The following is a 22,097-nucleotide window of genomic DNA, read 5'->3' as shown; positions in this document are numbered from 1 at the left end:
AAAATGAAGGTAAATTCAAAACATCTAGTCGTGGTTCAGATAAAAGCCTGCCTTCTGTCACTGTCTGAAACTGTGTGTCCACTGCAGCATTTCTGAAACCATCCAAATCTTTCCTCTATTTTTAGGATCCATAATCTGGAAAACCTACCTGAATAACAGAACCAACTGTCAGTAGAAGGCCTTTTAGAGTCTCTATCCCTAAACTAAGAATGGTGATAGTTACAAAATATTAGCAGTATTTGCATAATTTCTGCTGACCAGGGTCATATTGTGTAACGACATCATTTCCAGGATGTTGGTTAGACCAAACCTCTCACTGTGCTTTGTATTAGTAGTAGCTTAAAAGGGTATATGGTATCAAGGTAAACATGTTTGAAGTGGCCTTAGTTCGTAAATAACCCAATCTTGAAAAGTTAAATAAAAAGGAGCAAAGTCCAACTGTTCAAGCAGACCTCCTAACAGACCTATCTTGTAGTCCTGGCTTCATACCCCAAAACAGACTTCATAATTCTCCCAGATGTATCACTTATCGGGCTTTACTATAAGGTGTTACTTGAACCTTTAAAATGACTTGAAACAGGGAGGCAAAACAGATTTTTTGTGCCCTTCCGTGTCAGACATGCTTTTCTGTTGTGTAGTTTTCAAAATACCTCAGGTTTAGGATGCAATTTACATTGTTTGCACTTGAGAAACAGACAGAGCCTAACTGGTTCTGGAACCAAGACATAGCAAGATACGTGTTCAGTTAGTTTGCATTCTTTGAAAAATCTTCTTGACCAAGCCTGGATTCTTACTTGTAAGCCAGCATGGCTTGATAGCACTGTTAATGCTATCCTTGGACAGTCCTTGACCTCCAGACATAAACACGTAACAAATCTAGCAGGGTTTACAGTCATGTGCCAAACAAGAATTTCCCACCCAGTTCTTCAGTATCAAACATGCAGCAGTCTCCTCTGTGCACAGATTCTGTCCCCCCACTTCTTTGCACACCATTGCACTCCTTCATCTTGCTTCACTACAGGTAGAAACAACACACTGAATGTGCTGCAGCCAGTCCCCCAAATCTTGCTGGAGACAGCAAAGACCAAATATGTTTGCATTTTTCCTCTGGAAAAATACTAACAAAGACAAAACCCTTTCTTCACTGCCATTCTGTTCACAGATAAAGCTGAAGGTCAGTTTAATAACTTCGTCCCTGCCAATGTGATAAATCAATTTGATTTGAAAACTGGACTGAAGGAGGTTACCTCTTCGCAGACTTTCCCTGAGGTTTACAAGTGAAAGTCCATCAAAAGACAGAAGTCTGCACCCATTTCAGCCCCTGTGGAATGTGAACCAAGGGTTTATGTTTCTGGCAGCACCACAGGATCATCTCTTCTACCATTCCTCTGGTATAAATCATTAGTGAGGTACTTTAATACCACACTAATACCTGAAAAAATTAAACATCTTTTGAGTTCCTTCCATCCTCCCTCACTCAAATATTGATAAAGAATCCTAATTACATTAGCTCTTCTCAAAAGATACTTAAATACAAAGCAAATTTTCCATGGATCACCAAGGGAGGAGGAAAAACTTTTCACCCTTTGTAGCAGCTGCAAAAACGACAGGAGAAGATTTAAGGATGCATTTATCCCAGACAGAATCTGTTTGTTAACAGAGAAACAGCTTCCTGTCCTGAATTTATCCTTTAACTGAGGTTAACAAGAGATCCACTTCATAGCACAAGGAAAAAACTACAATGAAGCCCAACAATAACTTAGTGGCATAACAAGATATATATAAAAATAATGTCAGTATTGGGAAGGGCATGGGGGGCAACAGAGTAGATGGACCTTGCAGACTTGTGTAGGTCAAATATGTGCAAATAAAATGTCTTTAGTAGAATTAAAAAGATTTAGGTAGACTTATAGCTGTTTTCAATGTTTATATTGTCACTGGTGAAATCTACCCTACTTCTATTTCAAAGACAACTAAGTCATACTATTTTTTTTCAGCCTGCCACTGAAATAGAAAACTAGTTCTTGAGAAGGTCTTGGTGTAGTTGACTATGGGATTAAGGGAAACAAACAAACAAACAAAAACCTGTAAAAGGTTTATATCCCTAAAAACGTACCTCTGTCTCTTAGATAAGGTGACCAGTGAGCCATCACCCATACTGTTTGGAATGAAGTGCCCATTTCAGGGATGACAAGAATTTCAGGGGCCAGGATAAGCATGTGATGGAAGACCCTTTTCTTCCTCTTCAGAGAAACAAAGGGGATCTGCTATAGGCACCAGTTATATCATTATAATCTGTGAGAGATGACAGCATGCAGAGCAAGCAACTTTTCCTTGTCTTTAACCTGTTCCACAGGAGCCTGTGGGTGTCATAAGCACTCAGTGGCAGGGACCATCCTCATGCAGGATCTGCACTCACCCCTCTACTTATGGCCCAGCTGTCCCAGTTAAAGCTTGGGTCTGGGCCTTTGCCCTTTGCCTGAGCTGTGTTGTAGGTGTATCTGCCTGCAGCCCTGCCTCTGGCCGCATCTCCTGGGTGGACCTCAGCCTTATGCTGGAGGCAGCTCATCTCCTAGAAAGACCCCTTGTTTAGATGCTGTAGCTTGTACCCAGTCCCGCCTTTGGCCCTGTCACCTGTGTGGACTTCGGGCCCACGCTGTAGCCTTGTCTCCAGCCCTGTCTTTTATGCCCCAGATGGAGGCTGGGCCTGGTTATTCTCTCACCTTGCCTGTCGATGGACCAGCACCCAGCTCTGCTGGCTGTGCTGAGACCTGTGGGACAGCATCAGTTAGGGCACGGCCTGCACTGGGGTCACCCTTGCCTCCTGCCTCTTGCTGTGCCCTGACAAGGGGCTGGTATAACCACGGTTGCAAAAACAGATTTAAAAATCAATGGAAACAATATTCATCTCTTCTGACTAGTGATCGGACAGGTCTTTTCTGGGAAGCCCTCCAAGCTGTCCGTAATCACAACCTAAGTTGATTTCCAAGCCTTTAAGCATGGCTCTAGGACAGACCTTGGCAGTTTGGCGAATGCCAAATGGATCAACAGCTTTAATGCCAGATACAGAAAATATAATCTGAGAGACTAATATAGTTTTGTAATATATAAAGACATGAATCATAACTTGGGTTTCATTTTATGGAAGAAGGTGAAAGAAAGAAAGAACATGGGTTTGCATTTACACGTGAAAACTTAAGGGCAATGTGCTATTTTTCCTCCTCCAAATAGAAGCAGAAAGAAAAAGCTCTTGATGTATTGAACACAGCATTTCCTAAGCATCAGATTACATTCACTTAAAATGCATGGCAAGAAGGGTGGAAAGGGCCGGAGTGAAGCCATTCAATTGACAAATAGGTAATACATTTAGAAGACAGCAAGTGACCCCATCAGAGCACCCGACTCATGCCCTTACACTTCGTAATTAATTTTTTTGTCTCTGTTCAGCTGTGCTCACATTCTTTTCATCTCCCAACAAATCTCCAAAAACCACTTGTGGATAAAACAAGTTAATATGGAAGAAAGGATAATGAAGTTACAGGTGTTGCTATGCAGGTAGCCAGCCTTACACATTCCTCATACTCGCTTAGAAGTGCCTACAGTTTGAGACAGTTCTATTTTAGTTTTTATTCATTTTAATATTCAACAGGCTCATCTTAAGCAACAGCCAATCTTTATAAACTTATATAAATTGTAATTGGCAAAAACCCACCACTGTAACCTGCCAGTTCTCTTAAAACTTCAGTCCAAAAAAACAATTAAAATGTTCAAGACCTGATCCTGTCCAAGCACTAGAATTCATCTCTGTTGCTTAGAGGTGCCATGATGTCATGACGACACACCAGAAGTAAATCAGCATATTTCTGGAGATGTTTCAAGGACTTCACTGATGGGATTAGATCAACTCTGAAAGTTTCAGAGGAACTGGTTACTATAACCTACCCCAGACAAAGAGATGAACTTGTGACTGCAAAGAAATACCTGGCAGGAAAGTCCTTAACAGAACCAACTGACATGACAAAATAGACACAGTTAGGAATGGTAAAAAGATAACATATAATGGAAGAGAAAAGGAGTAATTTTTCCCTCTGCTTCAGCTATGACTGTACAGAGTTGAGAGAAAGGTTTTCGGGAACATAAAGGCTTATATAAAGGTTTTTTGAAAATTATGCAAGTAAGCTGCTAGCATTTTGTGGTACCATCTCTTTTTTCTGACATTTAAGTGTGTAGCATTATTGGCACATGCATCTCATTGTAGGTGACATTAAAACATTATTAACCAAAAGGAAGTATTGCTAAGACAAGGGCTGAACTAATCACGGGTTAGCACAAAGAAAGCCCAAAGTCCACTGCTAAAATAGCAGTAACTTACAGTTTCCAGTGCTTCCACTTTCAAATGCAGTCAAATGGCTTCTGCCTGGCCTACCTGGCTATATATTCTACTGCATGATCCCTTCTCCATCTGCTAACATTTCTACATTTGTCTATTCCCCCATTGCCTACCTTTTCTTTCACAATGAACCCAAAGGCGCAGTGGCAATTTATTGTGGCCGTATCTGAAACGAAACATTATTCTCCCTTTGCTCTCATAGCCATGTCACATATGCACTGACATTAATAGAACGTATAAAGCATGAATTCCATTAATGGTATCTTCACTGCCTCATTTATTATATTTAATTTATCAATTTCTCATGTGAATATTACACCAAGCATCTACAGAATAACACAACTATTCAAGCTGTACAGAATGCCGATTTGCTCACTACACTCATTCTACACTATCACAAATTTTTATATAATTTATTCTGTTTCTACTTTGGAGTTTGCAACAGTCGTCCTGGCTTCTGTTACCACCCTACTCATCACAACAACGCATTGCAATTACGAAAATCTTTATCATGTGTTTCAAGTTATTTTTTCCTTTACTAGTCTCTGCAGATTGTACTTTCCAAATTAACAACAAAAAGTTTACAGAAGACAGGTTTACACATTTACTATTTGAATCATACCAGAAGAATGAACTATGAAAATGAAGAAACACCAGCTATATGGGACCTACTACTTTTTTTCCAATCCTCTGAAATCCTTATATCTGATCAATGCTCGAGGCCCTATTCTACGTATCACCAGAAAAATCAGGGTGAGGAAGAAAAAGCATAGTGCTGCAGTATGAACTGGGCTGGGAAGGGGGGGTTGCCTAAGGAAAGTGGGAGCTACAAGAAGACCTGTCCTGTAAGGTATCTTTCATTTGGGCAACAGTATCACTCATCTATGGCTCCCCAGGATAATTAGGGTTGGAGTTTAGCTTTTGGTTGAGAGGAAGTTCGGCTCTGTAGTGTGAGAAGGGCTCAAAGAATCTGAAGTTGTCCTTTTAGTACATTTTTCTCACCACCTGAGTTTCTGTACACTAGAACTCAGCATTAAGTATGAGCTCCTGTAATTTCATTTTTATAAACCCAGCCTACTTCCATAACAAACGCACTATTCCATTCTCCATTTTTTTCGCCATCTAATTTTCTGCACAGCTGAAGCCATAATGACCTGCCTGCATAAAGCAATCTGAGATATCCTTGTAAGCAAGATCACTCTTCAGGCATTCTGGAGGAAAAGTATTTCAATCAGACTTCTCCAGCACACACACAAAAGCAAATTTCTCTGTTGTTTGAGGCAAGGAATGAAGGAACCTTTCAATGGACGAAAAGACATGGCCACGCCATCCCTCTTCTGCAGCAATGACTGTAGGAATTACAACCATTAAGACAGGATTGGCATTTTCAACGTACCACAGTGTCTGAAAGCCATAAATACCACAGGATCCAGATGCAAGTTCTGCATCAGGCACCTGGACAGGACCAGTGCTTTTTTGCTAGAGTATAATATTCAAGCTTATGAGCTAAACATAATTCACAAGAATTACTTTCCCTCACTATTCATACAAACAGAACTGAGGAAAAAAAGTAGGGCTCCTTTCCTCCAGCACAGAATTTAGACCACACCAATATTTCTATTTTTAATTACATTTATGATATTTCCTGTGGGTATAAGTCATGAATGCAGTTCCAGTATGCTGGGAGCAACATAAATATAATCATTCCCAAAGGGATCTTACAGCTGTTATGCACAGGTCAGAGATTCTGTGAAATGCAATATGTGAAACTTTAAAAGCTTTCTAGCCCACATCCTTCCCATTCCTCTTCAAATTTAGAATTAATGGAATACTGAAAAATGTTGCCCCAAATTTTGCCCACAAAGTATGCAAATATTCACTTAATTCAAATAAAATAATATTTAGCATTAAACAAACACCCATTCCTATCTCACTCAGGAGCTACATCAGAAATTCCTTTCTAATCCAAACCAACTCTGCTGTCACTCCATGCTGAGAGCTGTGTGACTGAAGACAAAAAAAATGTGGAATTGTTTCCTCTGCAAATCATTCTAAGGTTGGGAAGGAGGAGTGCAACATCACATTTCTGCATTTAAGTCTATCCTCCTCCTTCTACCTGATTCCTTAACTCTTATTTTGACACATGACCACTCAAAAGGACAGAAATAAGCTCTTCCCCTTGCCAAATCTAGAGATAGCATACCATAGAAACAGAAAAGATTCTTCACTTACCTCTGATCGCAGTTTGGGAAAGGAAAAACACTCATCAGCTGCTTCTCTCAGCAATTATGTTCTGTTTTAAAATAAATAAAAAAGAAACAAGACTTTAAGCACAGCCTCTGTCTCTCTTCCCTGAAGTTAGCCTCCATCAGTGTTTGTAAACATTTACTTAGCAGGAGCACCTTCGCTCTCCAGAACCAAGGTAATGATTACGTTACACTAACCATGGCATGAGGACAGAACAAGGCCATTACAACAGCCTTGCTGGCACTGACTAGACAGTGATGTCGGGTTGTACTTCAGCAGGCTCAGTTGTGCAAGACTGAGAAAGAGAGTTGTGAGATGAGAAATGACAAGCACAGGAGAGAAAAAAAAAAAAAGAAACAAAACAAAACAAAACAAACCAGGAACCTGGACTCAGAGGTAAACCACAAAGAAAAATGAAAGTTCACAGAACAAGCAAATGCGGTTGAGCTGAGAGAACTGGACAAGCCAGAGTCGTTCTAATGTGATTTCTCACATCTGTTCATTAGGATTGCTGCCTTTGAAACAGTGAACAAAGCAAACTATAAGATGCTATTTCTTTAGTGTTAGCCACAGCTGAATCAGTTCAGTAAAACTTTAGTGGTGTGACAAAGTTTGCGTAGTGTACTGGCAAAGCCTTTAAAAGAGTCAGGCCCATAAGGTATACTGTGAATCAAAAACAAACCTCCTGAGTACTGAGTTACACCCTTCCTCCACCCCTCTACCTGGCTGGTGATCACACAGATGAAAGTTACTTTGTGAAACTAAGTGAAGCTCAGGTAACTTCTGTGCAGGTACACACACAGGCAACATACGCCAGATTACCAGTGGAAAGCCCTCAGTGGAGCTGATGAAATCCACGAAGACAGCTCAGATTAGAACAAGGCTGGGGCTAGAAGGGAGATTTTATCGTGCCTGTTGTACAGAGAGCCTCTAAAGGCAGATCTTCTACCTCAGCAGTGTATCAGATACACAAGTACTCTGTTGTAGCTTTCCAGCTCACACAGACCTTGATTCAGCAGACACTCCGACCTTTGAGTTTCCAATAATCTTTAATACTTCTACAGCCAACTAGTAAACAAGAACTACACCTGTGCTGCCTGTAAATAAAACCAAGCATTCCTGAATCCCTGCTTTCCTCACATTTAAACTGCAAATTTAAAAGAGCAGCAAAATTTTCTCTTTTCATTTTTCCAGGTTTGATAAGGATTAGTTAAGAAGAACACACCTACTCTTCCCCTGCCGTCCTCAGTACACAACCTTCCTCTTTTCCTGTGATCCAAGAACCACCAAATATCCTTAGTTGAACGGGATCCTCAAGGATCATGGAGTCCAGCTCCTGGCCCTGCACAGCACCACCCCAAAATCAAACCATGTACCTGAGAGCGTTGTCCGACCAGTGCTTGAACTCTGTCAGGCTCGGTGCTGTGGCCAACCGCCAGTGGGTTCTTCAGTGAAGCACCTTTTCTTAACAGAAAAGGTTGGTTCTTCAGTGCAGAACCTTTCCCTAACCTCCAGCCTGACCCTCCCCTGTCCCAGCTCCATGCCGTTCCCTCGGGTCCTGTCGCTGTCCCCAGAGAGCAGAGCTCAGCGCCTGCCCCTCCGCTCCCCTCCCCTCGTGAGGGAGCTGCAGGCCGCCATGAGATCTCCCCTCAGCCTGCTCTGCTCTGGGCTAACAAACCCAGGACCCTCAGCCGCTCCTCGTGCCTCTCACTCTCTAGACCCTTCACTATTTTGTAGCCCTCATTTTGGCATGCACTAACAGTTTTATGCCCTCCTTACATTGTGGCATGCAAACCTACGGTTGGTGACTGCCCGGCCGCCCTTTTGTTTGGAAAGTTCTAGAATTCTTACGTAACTGCACTAAGGAGTTCTGGAAGGCGGGAAGAGGAAGCCTGCATCCCTGGCCTCCACAAATCCTAACACATTAGGACAAACATTATCTTGTCCTTATCCTCGTACGATAGGACAGGAGGGCAGAATTTAACATCAGTTGAATTAGGTAACAAGGAATTTAAACTAAATGCAGTAAGTAGCAGTCCATATTTTGTCACTGGCTATTATCAAGCAGACAGACTTTTCCGTCAGTAAAATATGACTGGAATTGGCCAAATCTGATTGCACTGCAAGATTTATTGTAAAGACCCATAAGCTAACAGACTGGTATAAAGCAACACTGATGGATGACACTGCTACAATTTCCATGGAAAGCCAAGTTAGGTGGGAAAAACCTTGCGTAACAACTTTCCCTTTTCCTCCTTCATACATAGTCATCTGCCCGTGTCATCCATGAGAAGCAGGTATATTTGTATGTTTGGAAAGCACCAGCACAAAGTGCACGTTACCACCATCATCAACAGCTGCTAAACTCCCAAACGCTTCACAGAGAACAACACATTTCATCTCCAGGCATCAAAGTATTCACTAACGGCATGAACCTCTGCCTAGTACACAATTAAGTGACTTTGCAAAGATGTCATTAACTCTAGGAGCTTCACATCTTTTCCCATGTTTGTATTTAGTTTCCAATTTACCAGCCATAACAGTAGAGTGGGAAAGCTCCTGAAGCACGCAGGAACCCAGCCAGGCAAGTTCCTTAAGGAGCTCCTCTGAGACAGGGGGTGCACCGTATGGAGACTCAGTAAGCAATGACTTTTATTTTCCTGACAGTTTTATTTCTCCAACACCACCCTCATTGAAAATTTCACTTGATTTTTTTACCCTGGAAAAAAAGCCAAACCTAAACATAACAGATGCTCTCTGGAACACCCAGGACACATGCAAGAGCATGTGTGTGGTCCACTTCACCACTACAGGACAAAACAGCTTTCTGGAAAATGAGAAGGGTGCTTAGTTTTTCTCAGCAGAAAAACCTTAATGTTTACACTAATTTGATATACATGTAACAGGGTCCACTCAGTTAAAAGAAAAGTATTCACACAGGAGCTCAACCAAGTGTAACTACTTTCCCATGAAGATCTTATCCTCCGTGTGGGCAAACAGTCCAAGGAACACCATACAGACAGCAGTTCTGTTCTGTGTGTCTCTGTAATTACAGCAGAGAAACAGTGCTAATGACAGACCCTAGTTTAAAAACAGTAATAATAATAAAAGCCCAAAAGAGAAGCATAGTGAAAATATATAATGAGGAAGCATATATTGGGAAACGTAAAACCTTGATAAGGTCTTAATATTAAAGGATTTAAAGGGACACAAACAACAAGTAGGAGGCCCTGACTAGTAGTAGACTGGGGAGGATTTTTAGTTAACTTCTGTAAAAGAACAAGATAGAGAATAAAAAAGGAGAGAAACTTGAAATCTGCATTTCTTCCCAAATAACATATATAAGATCACCAAAATACTTGTGTAGGTTTACAGTTCGAAGCTGCACAAAGGCACACAGACCAAAAAGAGAGAAGGAAACTTGGCAGTAAGGATATACCTGAAATAGTTGATCAAGGATATCTACCATCATGGTACGTGCAGGTTATCTTAACAAATGAAGGTCCGCTATGGCTCATTTATGTGTACCCCGCAGAACCGTTTTGAGAAGAGAAATTGTTTCAGAGACCCAGTAAATCTTTTAAGTGAATTTGTATTTCTGATAATAAGGGAAAGCAGCCTCATTTTCAAAGTTCTAGAAATGATCTCTTAAATTCCTCCCCTCACTCTTGTATGACAGGTTGCCCTCAACATAGTTCACCGGAGAAGCTTTCAAAACAGAAGAAAAAGGCAGAGGCACCTGAGGGAGGAACAGCATCAGTTAGATCACATAAAGCAAATGGCTTAGTCTGATTCACCACTTAGCCAATGCCCTATTTCAGGTCTTGCATATCCTCCTTGTGTGGTATCATCCTGTCTGCAGACAATAAAAGCAAGCTTTCCTCCCTGTATGCCTCCTCATGTTTTAGAAGGCCCAGTCCCAGTCTGTCATCAGCATGACTGTGCTTGTTTGCAACCTGTACTGCTCAGAAATGCCCATGACCCTGACAGCTCCAGCAGTTCTTAAAAAGGGTAATGCAAGCAGTAAAGTGTTAAAACTGTAATTCTATTCTGTCTTTGTCTCTGTTCTTTCCTCTCTTGCCATCAGTTAGCTGCATATCTCCCAACAAGCAAAAAAGCTAACCAATTGCTACCAACGCCAATGGGAAAAAAGATAGTAACAACCTTTTTCCCAACATTGCAGCCTGGCAGCTAAAATCATGCCAACTCTGAGAGAAGAAATTTAGAAGAAAAAAGAAAAAAAGAAAAAAAAAGAAAGAAATAAAAAAAAAAGAAAAAAAGAAAAAAAAAAAAAGAGGGAGGGGGAGATAGCAACAGCTAAAACATTCAAAACATTGGGAAAAGACCTTTCCTTGTTCTACGCTTTCTGTTCTCATCACGTGGGTGGGAAGGAAACAGCTTTCTCAACTGACAAACTTCCATTTATACAAGCCTTTTTCTTCCCTTTGTTTCTGTCTGTTCCATCAATAGGCACAGAATGGTCTTGAAAGAAGGAAAAAATGTGATTTAAGTATTAGACAGATATATCTTAAAAGACTGTCAGTTCCAGCAGCAGTGTTGTATTGAAAAGACAAGGGTTTTAAACTAAAAGAGGGGAGTTTTAAATTATGTACTAATAAGAAATCCTTCAGTCAGAGGGTGGTGAGGCACTGGACCAGGTTGCCCAGAGGAGCTGTGGGTGCCCCATCCCTGGAGGTGTTCAAGGCCAGGCTGGATGTCCAGGCAATCTGGTCTAGTGGTGGATGTCCCTGTCCATGCCAGGGGGGTTGGAACTAGTTGGTCTTTAAGGTCCCTTCCAACCCAAACCATTCTATGACTTTATGTTTCCCGTTCTGCCACAGAGCCACTGCCTCCTGACAACAATGCTGCAATTAAGATGATAGCACTGAGCATTCCCTCAACTACTGGGTTAAAAAGCAGAGCTCTGTATTTAAACTTTTCACTCCATTCAGATCATTTAAGCAATTCTGCTCGTGACTTTAAATTCAGACTCCTCCTCCTCAAAACAGTAAAAGTGAAGAGCCCTCCAAAAAACTAACCGCAACCAGGTTGGTACTAGTCCTTCCCTGGTCCTAATAAACTATGGCTCCTACAGACAAAGCAATGCCACATCTCCCCTGTACCAGTTCTAGAGTTATCACCATCTCAATAAAAATAGCATTTTTTAAAAATCAGCAAACAAATTACCAGCTGGATGAAAGGCAGGCAAGTGTTCAGCTTCCAGACAGACAGCCTGAAAACACCTAGGAGCTGGATTCCCAGGAAAGGATCTGATGGCAACAGAATGCTATGGAAATACTTCATGCCTAAGTAGTGACCCCCCCAGCTGACAGCAAAGTTGACAGATACCATGGGGAATTTCAAGAGGAAGAGGGTCACATTTCACTCATTTTATTCCTCCTTTATATACAGCAAATAAAGTCAGAAGCCTGCTGACTTTAAGTCCATGTAATTCCTTTTCTACATTTTTCATTTATCATTGTCAATATTTGATCTGGACAGTGTTGCCTCTTCAGGCTCCTTTTGCTTACTTTTATCTCTGTCTTTTATCATAATACGAAGTGCACTCTACATTGCACAGGAGATTCCTCCAATAACTAAGAATATGAGGGAGGGAAACTAATAAAGTTTAAGCATCTCCTCACTTAACCCCACAAATGTGCCCATAGTGTTATGAATTGGCAGTTCCAAGATATGATTCTCCACCACCAAGGAAGCAATTAAAATTAAAATTAACAATGTTTATTTTCTGTAAAAAGGTGAAAAGACAATAAAGTTAATAATCTATTCCCAAATAAAAGGTATAAAACACAAGCTTGATATGACTGTAAAGGCACACTACGATGAAGAAAATGGAGTTTTGTCCATAATTCAGCTTTAATGCACTGTTTAAACAGCTTTCCTTGTATGTACTTTCAGGTTCACAGTAATAACTTCTAAGACGCCCAGTAAGCAGCCGTATCACAGCTGGTTGCACACAAAAGATACTTAATGAGAAGAGATACTCCATCCAATAAACAAAATAAAAATTACAGATAGAGGTCTTCTTCCTGGATGCAAAAACACAAAGCTGAACGAAAGCCAAATCTGAAAACAGAATAAATATGGTATCTTGAAGCCAAATTGCGAAAGGATTAGACTCGTTAGCAGATTGGCCATATCCACACCTTTTTAATTAGGTGCATTATGCCTTTTTCAATAGGTGAGAGAAATAAATTTGCATACAAGGAAACAGAAAAAATGTAAAAATAATTGATGCTTTTAGGAGGATTAGGGGAATGAAGAAACTGAAACTTCTTACCCAATTACATTTTCCATGTTTAGCCACCATTCAGCCCCAGTTTCAGCTTAGCCAATGCTCAGAAACAGCCCTGTACCTTCAGGATTTTTCCCACACTGAGGTGTGACAGTTTTCTTTCTCTTTCCCCACAGTTTTCTCAAGATCTGCTCCTGACTGATGGTGCTTTCCAAAACGCCTCTATAGCTGGCTGCTGATGGCGAGCACTGCAGGTGCAGTCAGCTGGTGAGGAATGCACAAATGTCGAACAGACTGCTCCCTCTTCCCTGGCGGCTCCCAGTCGCCACCAAGGTTGGCTATAGAAATGCTCAAATAGTTGCCAAGCCTTGCCACAGCTGAAAATATATACCTGATCCACCCACAGAAGTCTCCACTCCCATATAAGTGTGTCTGGAAGAACATACAAATGCACCATTTTAACTCTACTTCTCATCCCTCTCCCTTTATACATCCTGCAACACAGAGGTAAAACAACCCAGCACCCAAAATCCATTTTAAAAGAAAATAAACAATGCAGCTGCTCGATCCAATTCTTTACTACACCTGGAAAAAGATCTTTGCATGAACCAGTAATTCTTTTCTCCTTACTCTCCATGAGACAACACTCCATACAGACTGTGGCTGGTGAAAGAGCAGCACAAGAACAATGTGAGAAGAGGAGTGTTGATTCTTTCAGTGCCACAGGTGCAAGGACTTGGCCACATCCTTTCACTTGGTCTTTTGAAGTCAACAAATTGACTGCAGCTAAATTGTCAGGAAGAATGGCATCTGAAAAAGGTACACATGATCAACCAACCTGAGTTCAAGGAACACCATAAATGCTTTGAGATTAGCTAGTCAGAAAAGCCGGCAGATCCTCTAGGCCACTGGGTTACGATCAGGGAGAAGCGTCAGTACTTAGAGACTGACTCGTGGAAGCACGACTAAAGCAGCTCTGTGCGGCATTGTTTGAGAACCACTGACCCAGAAAGGCACTAAAGCAAAGCCGTGCATAACACTCCCAACACAGGCACTCAGCCCTGTGCTCTGCTGTTGGAAGGAAAACCCTGCACAGAGCTCCATGATTTCACAGTCCACATACACAGCTAAGGGAGCTTTTGTGCTGACGGTGAAATGAAAATGCCCACTTCCTTTCTTACTTTCTCCTCAAGTCTCAAGTTAAAAGCTGTCTGCTGCTTTCCTGCTTTCTCTTCCCCCTTCTTATTTCACCCTTCTACAGCAATTCCAGCTGAATCAATCAGTGATTAAATTCCATGTGTTTTCATGTGAACATCTGATTTTTTTTTGCTTCCCTGGAACATTACCGAAGGCCCCCCTGCCACTCCTCTCTCACTCCCCGAGATCGAAATATACACAACTTTGTCTCAGCACCACTTCCCAGTAAAGCCACACTTGTGTTTTTAAGAGAGGCATCCAGCCAGCTGGAGGTTTCTTTACGGCTTCACTAAGTGCAAAGCCTTTTAGACCTGTAAATTGAGCCAAAACCCAGACCTACCATGCCCTTGTGGGACCAACAATATTCTTGCATTACTTGAAAAAGAAAACACATGAACCATCAGACTAAAAAGCATGTGACATGGCATCTGAATATTATCACTGTAGGATACTATCAGTGTTTCAGCAGATGAAACACAGCAGGGCCCAGTGTGCAAGATAATTGTTTTTTAAGACAATCAGCTATGCTGCATTTTAAGGTAGGTAGGAAAAAAAAAGTCCTAAAGCAGAAACGTTGCTGGAGTTTTATACAACATTTACACGTCAATGTGAGAATCTGATCTAATGCTCAGCACAACCAGCAGAAGTATTTCCACTGAATTCAGTAGGCACAGGGTCAGGATTTACATTGATGTTGTGCTGGTACATGCACATATGTTTATGCACATAAACACCATGCCATGCAGTATTATAATAATTTTTTTCTGGCATGGAACTGTCTATGCATTACACATGAATCACAGCAAAGTGTTTTTTCTGTTGGTGCTGGTGTGTGTTTTTTTTTTTAGTATTAAAAAACATCTTTCTCCTTTGGGACATAACCATAGACCACTGTAATCTCTATGATAACACAGATTTTCTTCTTGCTAATAATCTTCTTCCCTCCTCAGTATAGAAAGTGAGCATGTAAAGTGAATGACCTACCAAATCCCCTTCAGTTAAGGAACACTCTGCTCAGATGCATTGATACTCCTAAACTACATTTTCTTACTCACGTTATGAAGATGCATGTTCCTTTTGTTTTAACAGATTTACAATAGACAAAGTCAGTGACAACCCCCTGAGTTAGCTCATAAATCAGCAAAAAAGTCAGGGGAAACTGCCTTTTTTATCCCAGCAGTGTGAACAGAAACTGCCCTTATCCAGCATTATTTACCAGACCATCTTCCTGGTGAATTGTATAACCCTTGCAAACAGGTCCTGAACACATCCATGCTCCTAGGAACTCAGGTAGTTGCAGATCATAGGGCTATACATTGGAAATGTTTTTTTCTGATTCCTACCCTTCAGCTTAACTACCAGTCCAACCTGAATATTATCAAAACAGACAAAAGGGAAATCATTGCCCCAATAACAACACTGAAACCACTTTGTACTTCTAACCACTATTTTCCTCAGGCAAAGGCTCTGCCATCTCACCCTGACTCAAGTCTGACTCAAATGTCAAAAGAAAAGCAGAGCTGTTTAAATGAAATAGCATTTAAAGTCCTACTTCTACAGAATAACAGCAAAGTTCTCACTAAAATAGGGGAAGCCTAATTTTTCTGGCTTACAGGGTAGAGAAGCTGAGGAACACAGCACAGGCACGGGCACTTACCAGGTCAGCAGCAGAACCACAGTCCGAGGTAAGAGCCACTGAGCGCACAGACTGCTAACCACTGCCTGCTTCCTCTGGAGTACTATCCTCTGCCAGCTCAGAGCACCCTTGAGTTTTTGGCTCACATAGAGCCCAGCCACACTGCACTTTCTGAGGTTGCTGGCATAACCAAGACAGGACTGTGGCTCAAAGTTCTGTCCTCCAGCTGCAATTCTTCGTCACCACAGATGTGATATACATTATGTTCAGTACAGGGCACCTTCAAGTGCTCACCAAAGGCTGTCATTTGATGCAACAGTTTCCCAATAAAAATCACTGTCCTTTCTTTTTTTCTAGCACCTTCTTGTCAATTCCAACTCACAATTAGTTGTGCATTTTCGCTACCAAAGGACATCCCACACTGCAACACAAAATTTAAGAAAATATTTTTTCAACAACAAGCCTGATACCTTCTTACCAAACAGAACAAGAACAGTTCTTTTAACAAAATCAGATTTTAAATGTTATCAGAGCTGTCTCTTCTCCATCTCAATGGCGACTGGATGACAATTTTCTGTCCTTTTTGCTGCCTTGTCTATCTCAGCTGGACTCAAGCTAATAAGCTTCTCATTAATGAAATGACTATGCCAAGGTACTGGCAGATGGCCCTGTGTTCCAAGCACATCTTTCCATTCCCTCCCTCCCAGAAGTCCTAATCTACACACAGTGTAATCGTCACAAAAACATATGCTCCCTGACAGAAAGCTTCCCTTCCATTATCTCTGTACTCTAAGGGATTGACCCCTGAAACCTCAGGGACATGAAGCAACTCCCTTCTTACTCAAGTCTCAGTTTCCTCTGTGCCTGAAAACACATTCACCAGGTCCTGGCCAAAGTGCCTGTACCACGCTAATCTTCCCCACCATACTACTGTCCGTATCCTATTCCGTTACTAAGCACAATGCATATACACATATATGATCATACTAAAAAAAAAATAATAAAGTAATACATATATGGTATTTCTTGCGTGCTTTGCTTTGCCACTGTTTTATATACAGGTCCCTGTGACAGTACGTGAGCCTTCCTCTCAGAAAAAGTATATACTATAACTTATGTTGGTTACCCGTAAACCTCTTGTGCACCACTTCCATTGTAATGCCGAGTGAGTCAGTCACTAATTGTGTATCTCATGAATCTTAAAATAATCTATTTGTATCATCTGTTGGCTCCCTCTCCCCCATCAATTTAATCAGATTATTGTGATTGATGAATTCATTAATACGGTCATCATATCCTGAGAGCACAGCAACTTCTAGAGAGAAGCTCAGGAAGGAAGAACTATCTCCCTTTTGCACATGCAAAGCATTATGAGCAGGGGAGTAGATGAGTACTATCTGCTTCCCAGTTGTGGAAGGACTACAGAAAGGTTATTTCTTGACATTTAGGATCAACCTGGCTGGAGCTCCTCAGAGAAGGCTGGCAGCACGATGGGTGCTGACAGGCCACCATAGTGAGATGGGCTATTTTAGGTCTCCAAATTGATTCTGGGCCTTCTGATCTTTTTTATTTTATTTTTTTTCCAGAGGAAGAGAAAATTTGATTGACAGTTCTCTTCTGCATTTAAGCCCAACAGTAGTGAACAGTTTTCCTCAGCAATATAATGCAGAAAAGCTTGCCTTTAATCTTTGCCCCCCTCTTTTTCAACTTCAAGTTGGAAGTCTTCAAAGCCAGACCCTTCCTCACCGAACAAGTCACTCCTGATTGTATGGAATAACTTAAGCCTGGCAGCTCCAACACTACCTACTTTACGACAGGTAAAATAGAACAAATGTGCACTCATATTCTATACTGAAACAAAAAAACAATAGGTCAAATACAAATATCAGTAAGACAAGAAAAAAAAGAGAAATATTATTTAGACAGAGGTAGAGACAGCATAATTATACTTTATGTTTCTGTAGCTTTTGTCAACCAAAAATAAATAAGCTAAAACACTTTGGGAGCACACCTTCCCAATCCTGTCGAGTAGTAAATAAAATGAAAAGAGAAGGAGCATGGCACTTACCCTGAGAAACAGTGACAGCAGAAAAGCATGCAACAACACCGTTCAAATATCCAGGAGTTGTGACTGCCTGAGGAGGGTGATATAAATGACATCCACCAGAGCTCACTATTTGAGGAAAGCTATTCACAACTGAGACATCTTTGCCTTCAGCTGTAACTTTGTTTCTTTCTAAAAACATCATAAACCAGATTTAAAAGGTTTTAGTTAAAAATATGGTAAGACACCAAATTTCTAGCAAGAAAACCTAGTCTCTACGTTCTGTTGGCTGCCAGCGCAACACCCAAGATGACACTGAGCATCAGAGGATCAAAAAGATCGCAGCGAGCGTCTGTTGAGCAGAGAACACAGAATTTGGATAAGGATTATTTTGGGAGGATGGCCAGCCTGGTAAACAGCAGCAAGCAAACAGGAAAGGTTACTTGTTGCAGGCAGAAATGCACAATAGGCTTCCAGAAACTAAACACACCATATGTAATTAAAGCAATTTATTACAGCTATGTGGCTTCACACATTTGCAAATGCATTTTCCCCTTTTTAGTCTCAGAGTGATGTGCTTATTCATGCAAACTGAAAGGAAATATGTAAACAGTTTTGAAAATACGAGCAGAAAGTGTGAGAACAGAACATTTGATATGGCATTATCTTACAATTGCCTCCAGATTCCTCTCTGGTCACTGTGTGGGCAGCACATTCCCAGGACAGGGTGGGGGTGGGCAGGAGAAGGGGACTGTACCGCTATTCATGAACTTGGGTTTGTCTTTTCCTGCTGAGGTTCATTAGTGACCCACTGGAGCACTGGGGAGGAGGGAGGAGAGCTTGTTCCGCTGGAAAAAGCAGGCCCAAGGAGCTCCTGAGGCCGAAGGTGCCTGCAGAGACCAGGCCAGGCCTCTCGCTGAGGTGCTGGCCAGCCCAGGCTGCCAACTGCTGCCCACACAGACCTGTAACTCCCCGCTCATGCTTTCACGTCCCTTTATGGCCTCTCACTTGGATGTACCCAATGCAATCATTGAAGAGAAAGTTAATTCATCACAGTGAAGTTCTTACAAAACAGGCCACCCTCTCCCCAGCCCCTGCACATGTAAAAATAAAAGTTACGTCGCCTTCATTGCCCAGACTTTCACAGAAGTCCAGAGATGTCGGCAACGGCTACTTGGGACTGATGGGCCACAAAGGACAGCAATATTTGCAGCCACACTGACAACCAACGCCTGCAGGCATCCCCACCGGAGAAATGAAGCATTCCCATCTTGCACCATACATCTGGCTGCTATAGGCAGAGGAACCATCCCACCACCTCGCTCCAGCAAGCATCAGGGAATGCCCCATCAGACAGCATGTTGTTGGTGACAGCTGAAGATGCTGCTAAGACCTCCTGTTTACTGGGAAAGGACTCTGCCCGTAGATTTTCCTCTCAACAATCTCCTGCCAGCAGATACTCCTTTCCACCAGTCACCCGGACCCTCTGTAACACCGACCAGCTTTATAGCCAAGGCGACGCGGCAAAGCAAGGCCTCTCCGCAGCTCTGAAGACAAGGAGAGATTTTGAAGCTGTGGTATGGAAATAATGCGTGATTGCTGACAAGTGGATGATAAGCCCTGAGCACATAACAGATAGCTATTGTTGGAGGCTGGCTATGGCCGGAGCGGCACTGAGTCATGCCTACAAATTAGGTGGTAAAAGAAAAGGTGGGGGGGGACACAGTTGGGGATTTTGGATAACTGTTTTTTTCTGAGCAGCCCACTGTTAGCCCAGGTATCCCTCACAGCAGAGGGATGTGGAAATGACAGAGCTGTGATTTAGCCCAGGCCCCTTTCAAAACCTCTCCCTGTGAGAGATATCAAGAATGCCTTCATATGCTGGAGCCTATAAAAATGGTAAAAGATAGTGTTTCAGGTCTTCTCAGTTGAGTGTTAATTTCTGTTCCATTTTTAAACCGGTAACATCTGGGGCATAAAAGCCAGAAAATTACTCTGCCATGTAAGAAGAAAATAATACAACAAGCGAGACTGAAGCACAGCAGAATGACAGAAGCCACTAGACTGTGATCACAGTGAGTTATAAACCAGAATACATCACATTAATGAGGTAGGAAAAGATTTGCTATGTGTAGAGGATTACAAAGAGTCTAATAAAAACATTTTCTATTAAGAGAAAAACATAATCCAATCCATAGGGAAACAACTTTCAATTCATACAAATCATGATACAAAGTGCAGAATATAAAAATTCAGTAAAAATGGCATGCAGCACTGACATAAAGCAAGTTGCCAACAAAAACTGGTAAAATTGTAGCACTGGTGAATGACAAACTTATCTATTTGATCTAACCAAACTGATGGTAGGAAGAGATTTTCAAGACTTGAACTAGCAAACACTGTGCTCTGAGGCAACACAGATGATGGCACAGAGAGGTTTAGATTAATAAACCCGATTTCTTTAGCTAGAAAAGGAGTTGAAATTATTATTATTATTACTTTTTTTTTTTTTTTTTGGTGTGTGTCTGATGCATTTAAAGAGTACCCAAAGCAGCTTGCACCTGACCTATGACGAGGACTGTATGTACTCTGGCAATACAAGCCAATTGTAATCCAAAAAATAATTTACATATGTATTACCTTCAGACAAATCAAAGAAGAAGAAACACAATAGCACATTGTATTTAAGGTTAATAAAAGCAAAGTACCAAAATGTGGAAAGTATAATCACACATACTTTTTTTTTTTTTTTAAAGGTCATAGATGAATTACTAACTCATAAAAAAGGAAAAAAACACATAGACACCTTCATGAAGGTATGCTGTGTGCTTAATAAGCAGTGACAGTAAAAATGCTAATTAAGTTTATATATATGCATATGAGGAATGAAAATGTGAGTAGCACAAGAATTAATATGCTCTCTCCCCTGTGAATACACTGGCCACTTCCTACCTCTTCATCCTAAAACAACAGAACATTGAAGTCATGGATTGAAATTGCTAATGAAAAAGAATAACATAAATAAACCAATCTAAAGTCTAACTTTAAAGTTTTAATCTGAAGTCTGTTTGTGCATGCTCCCTCTCCCTCAAAATCAGAAAGGGAATAGGCTCAAGAGGCACATTAAAAAGCCCTAAACAGTCAAGAGAAGAAACTAGACTGATTAAGAACGATTAATTAGTATTTGTAATAAAAGACCAAGGGAATACACAGTGAAACTCAGAGGCAAAAATTTGTCTGATTTGAGATGATATAGTTTCACATCATACAAAATTAGCCAGTAGTGCTCACCATAACATTAGCACTGATGTTGAGAAAAGTATGAATATATATGTATGAATATATAATAGTATAAAAGTATATATAAAAGTATGAATATATAATAAACATATTTGAATTAATCGTAATGAACATCAGGAAGCACAGAAACTCTCCAGTTTTAAGGCACAAGAGTTTTTTCTACTCCTGAAGATGCATGATAAACATCTAGGACAAGTGTAATTTAATCACCTTCTACAAAATTTTTTTCTTAAACAGTAAGAGGCTGTCAGTAGCAGGACTGTGAGTCTTGATGGACAGATGCTCTGATCCACTACAAGCAGTGGAGGAGACAACACTACCAGTTTCTTTTGCAGGAAAAACATGTTTGTAAATTATATCACTGTAGCCACAGTGATGTAAAGCCTTACAAAGTGTGCAATACAAATGCAGAACAAAAAAAAAAAGCATCTAGTTTAAGGATAAGAAGGGAGAAAACAGGCACATACATAGGTAAAAAAAACTGCAACAGACATCAGGAGAAGGGGCCTAACTTTTCTGAATCAATTTTTTTTTGGTATGTATTTTGAACATTTCTAGAGACCTTCCTGAGCAGGAGTAGCCACAGGGGAGGATGATACTTTGACAGTTTATTAAGTTAGGGGTGGAGGCTGTTATCAGTGACCTGAGAAAAAATAATCTATACGGTACCACAAAAAGGAAGAATTATTACATATTTTTTGATGAGGAATAGTAGTAGGGTATAAAGAAATATAATCAAAACAATGTGTCAGAAAAGTGATCTTGGCAGCAGGTTTCTGAATGGCGATGACAGCAGAAACGCAGCATTTACTGAGACAAGAGACTGAGGACCTAGATGTGATTTCTTCTCTTAGAAACGTAACATAAAGAAAAAATAGTTACAGTCCAGACACATGGACCTACCTGTAAAATTCCACACTGATTCAGATTATGGGCTTGAGTGATGAGTAATGATTAAAAAGGAAGTTTTTTTCACTTAAGCTCTACAGAAGAAAGACTATATAAACATGGGAAAACACAGTTTGAG

At 41.0% G+C, this 22,097-nt stretch overlaps 1 protein-coding gene across 1 annotated transcript in view; it reads right to left on the bottom strand.

The window, feature by feature from the left end:
- NDST2 (N-deacetylase and N-sulfotransferase 2) overlaps positions 1–6,654 on the bottom strand; it is a 49,280-nt gene extending 42,626 nt beyond the window's left edge. The window contains exon 1 of the mRNA XM_032191573.1: positions 6,623–6,654. The gene's annotated coding sequence lies outside the window, so the exon portion shown is untranslated. The remainder of the gene's footprint in view (positions 1–6,622) is intronic.
- Between the last annotated feature and the right edge of the window lie 15,443 nt (positions 6,655–22,097).

Source organism: Aythya fuligula, chromosome 7, assembly GCF_009819795.1.
Source record: "Aythya fuligula isolate bAytFul2 chromosome 7, bAytFul2.pri, whole genome shotgun sequence".
Classification (NCBI taxonomy): domain Eukaryota; kingdom Metazoa; phylum Chordata; class Aves; order Anseriformes; family Anatidae; genus Aythya; species Aythya fuligula.
The sequence above is the reverse complement of the archived record's forward strand: the minus strand, read 5'-3'. Positions and strand labels throughout refer to the sequence as shown.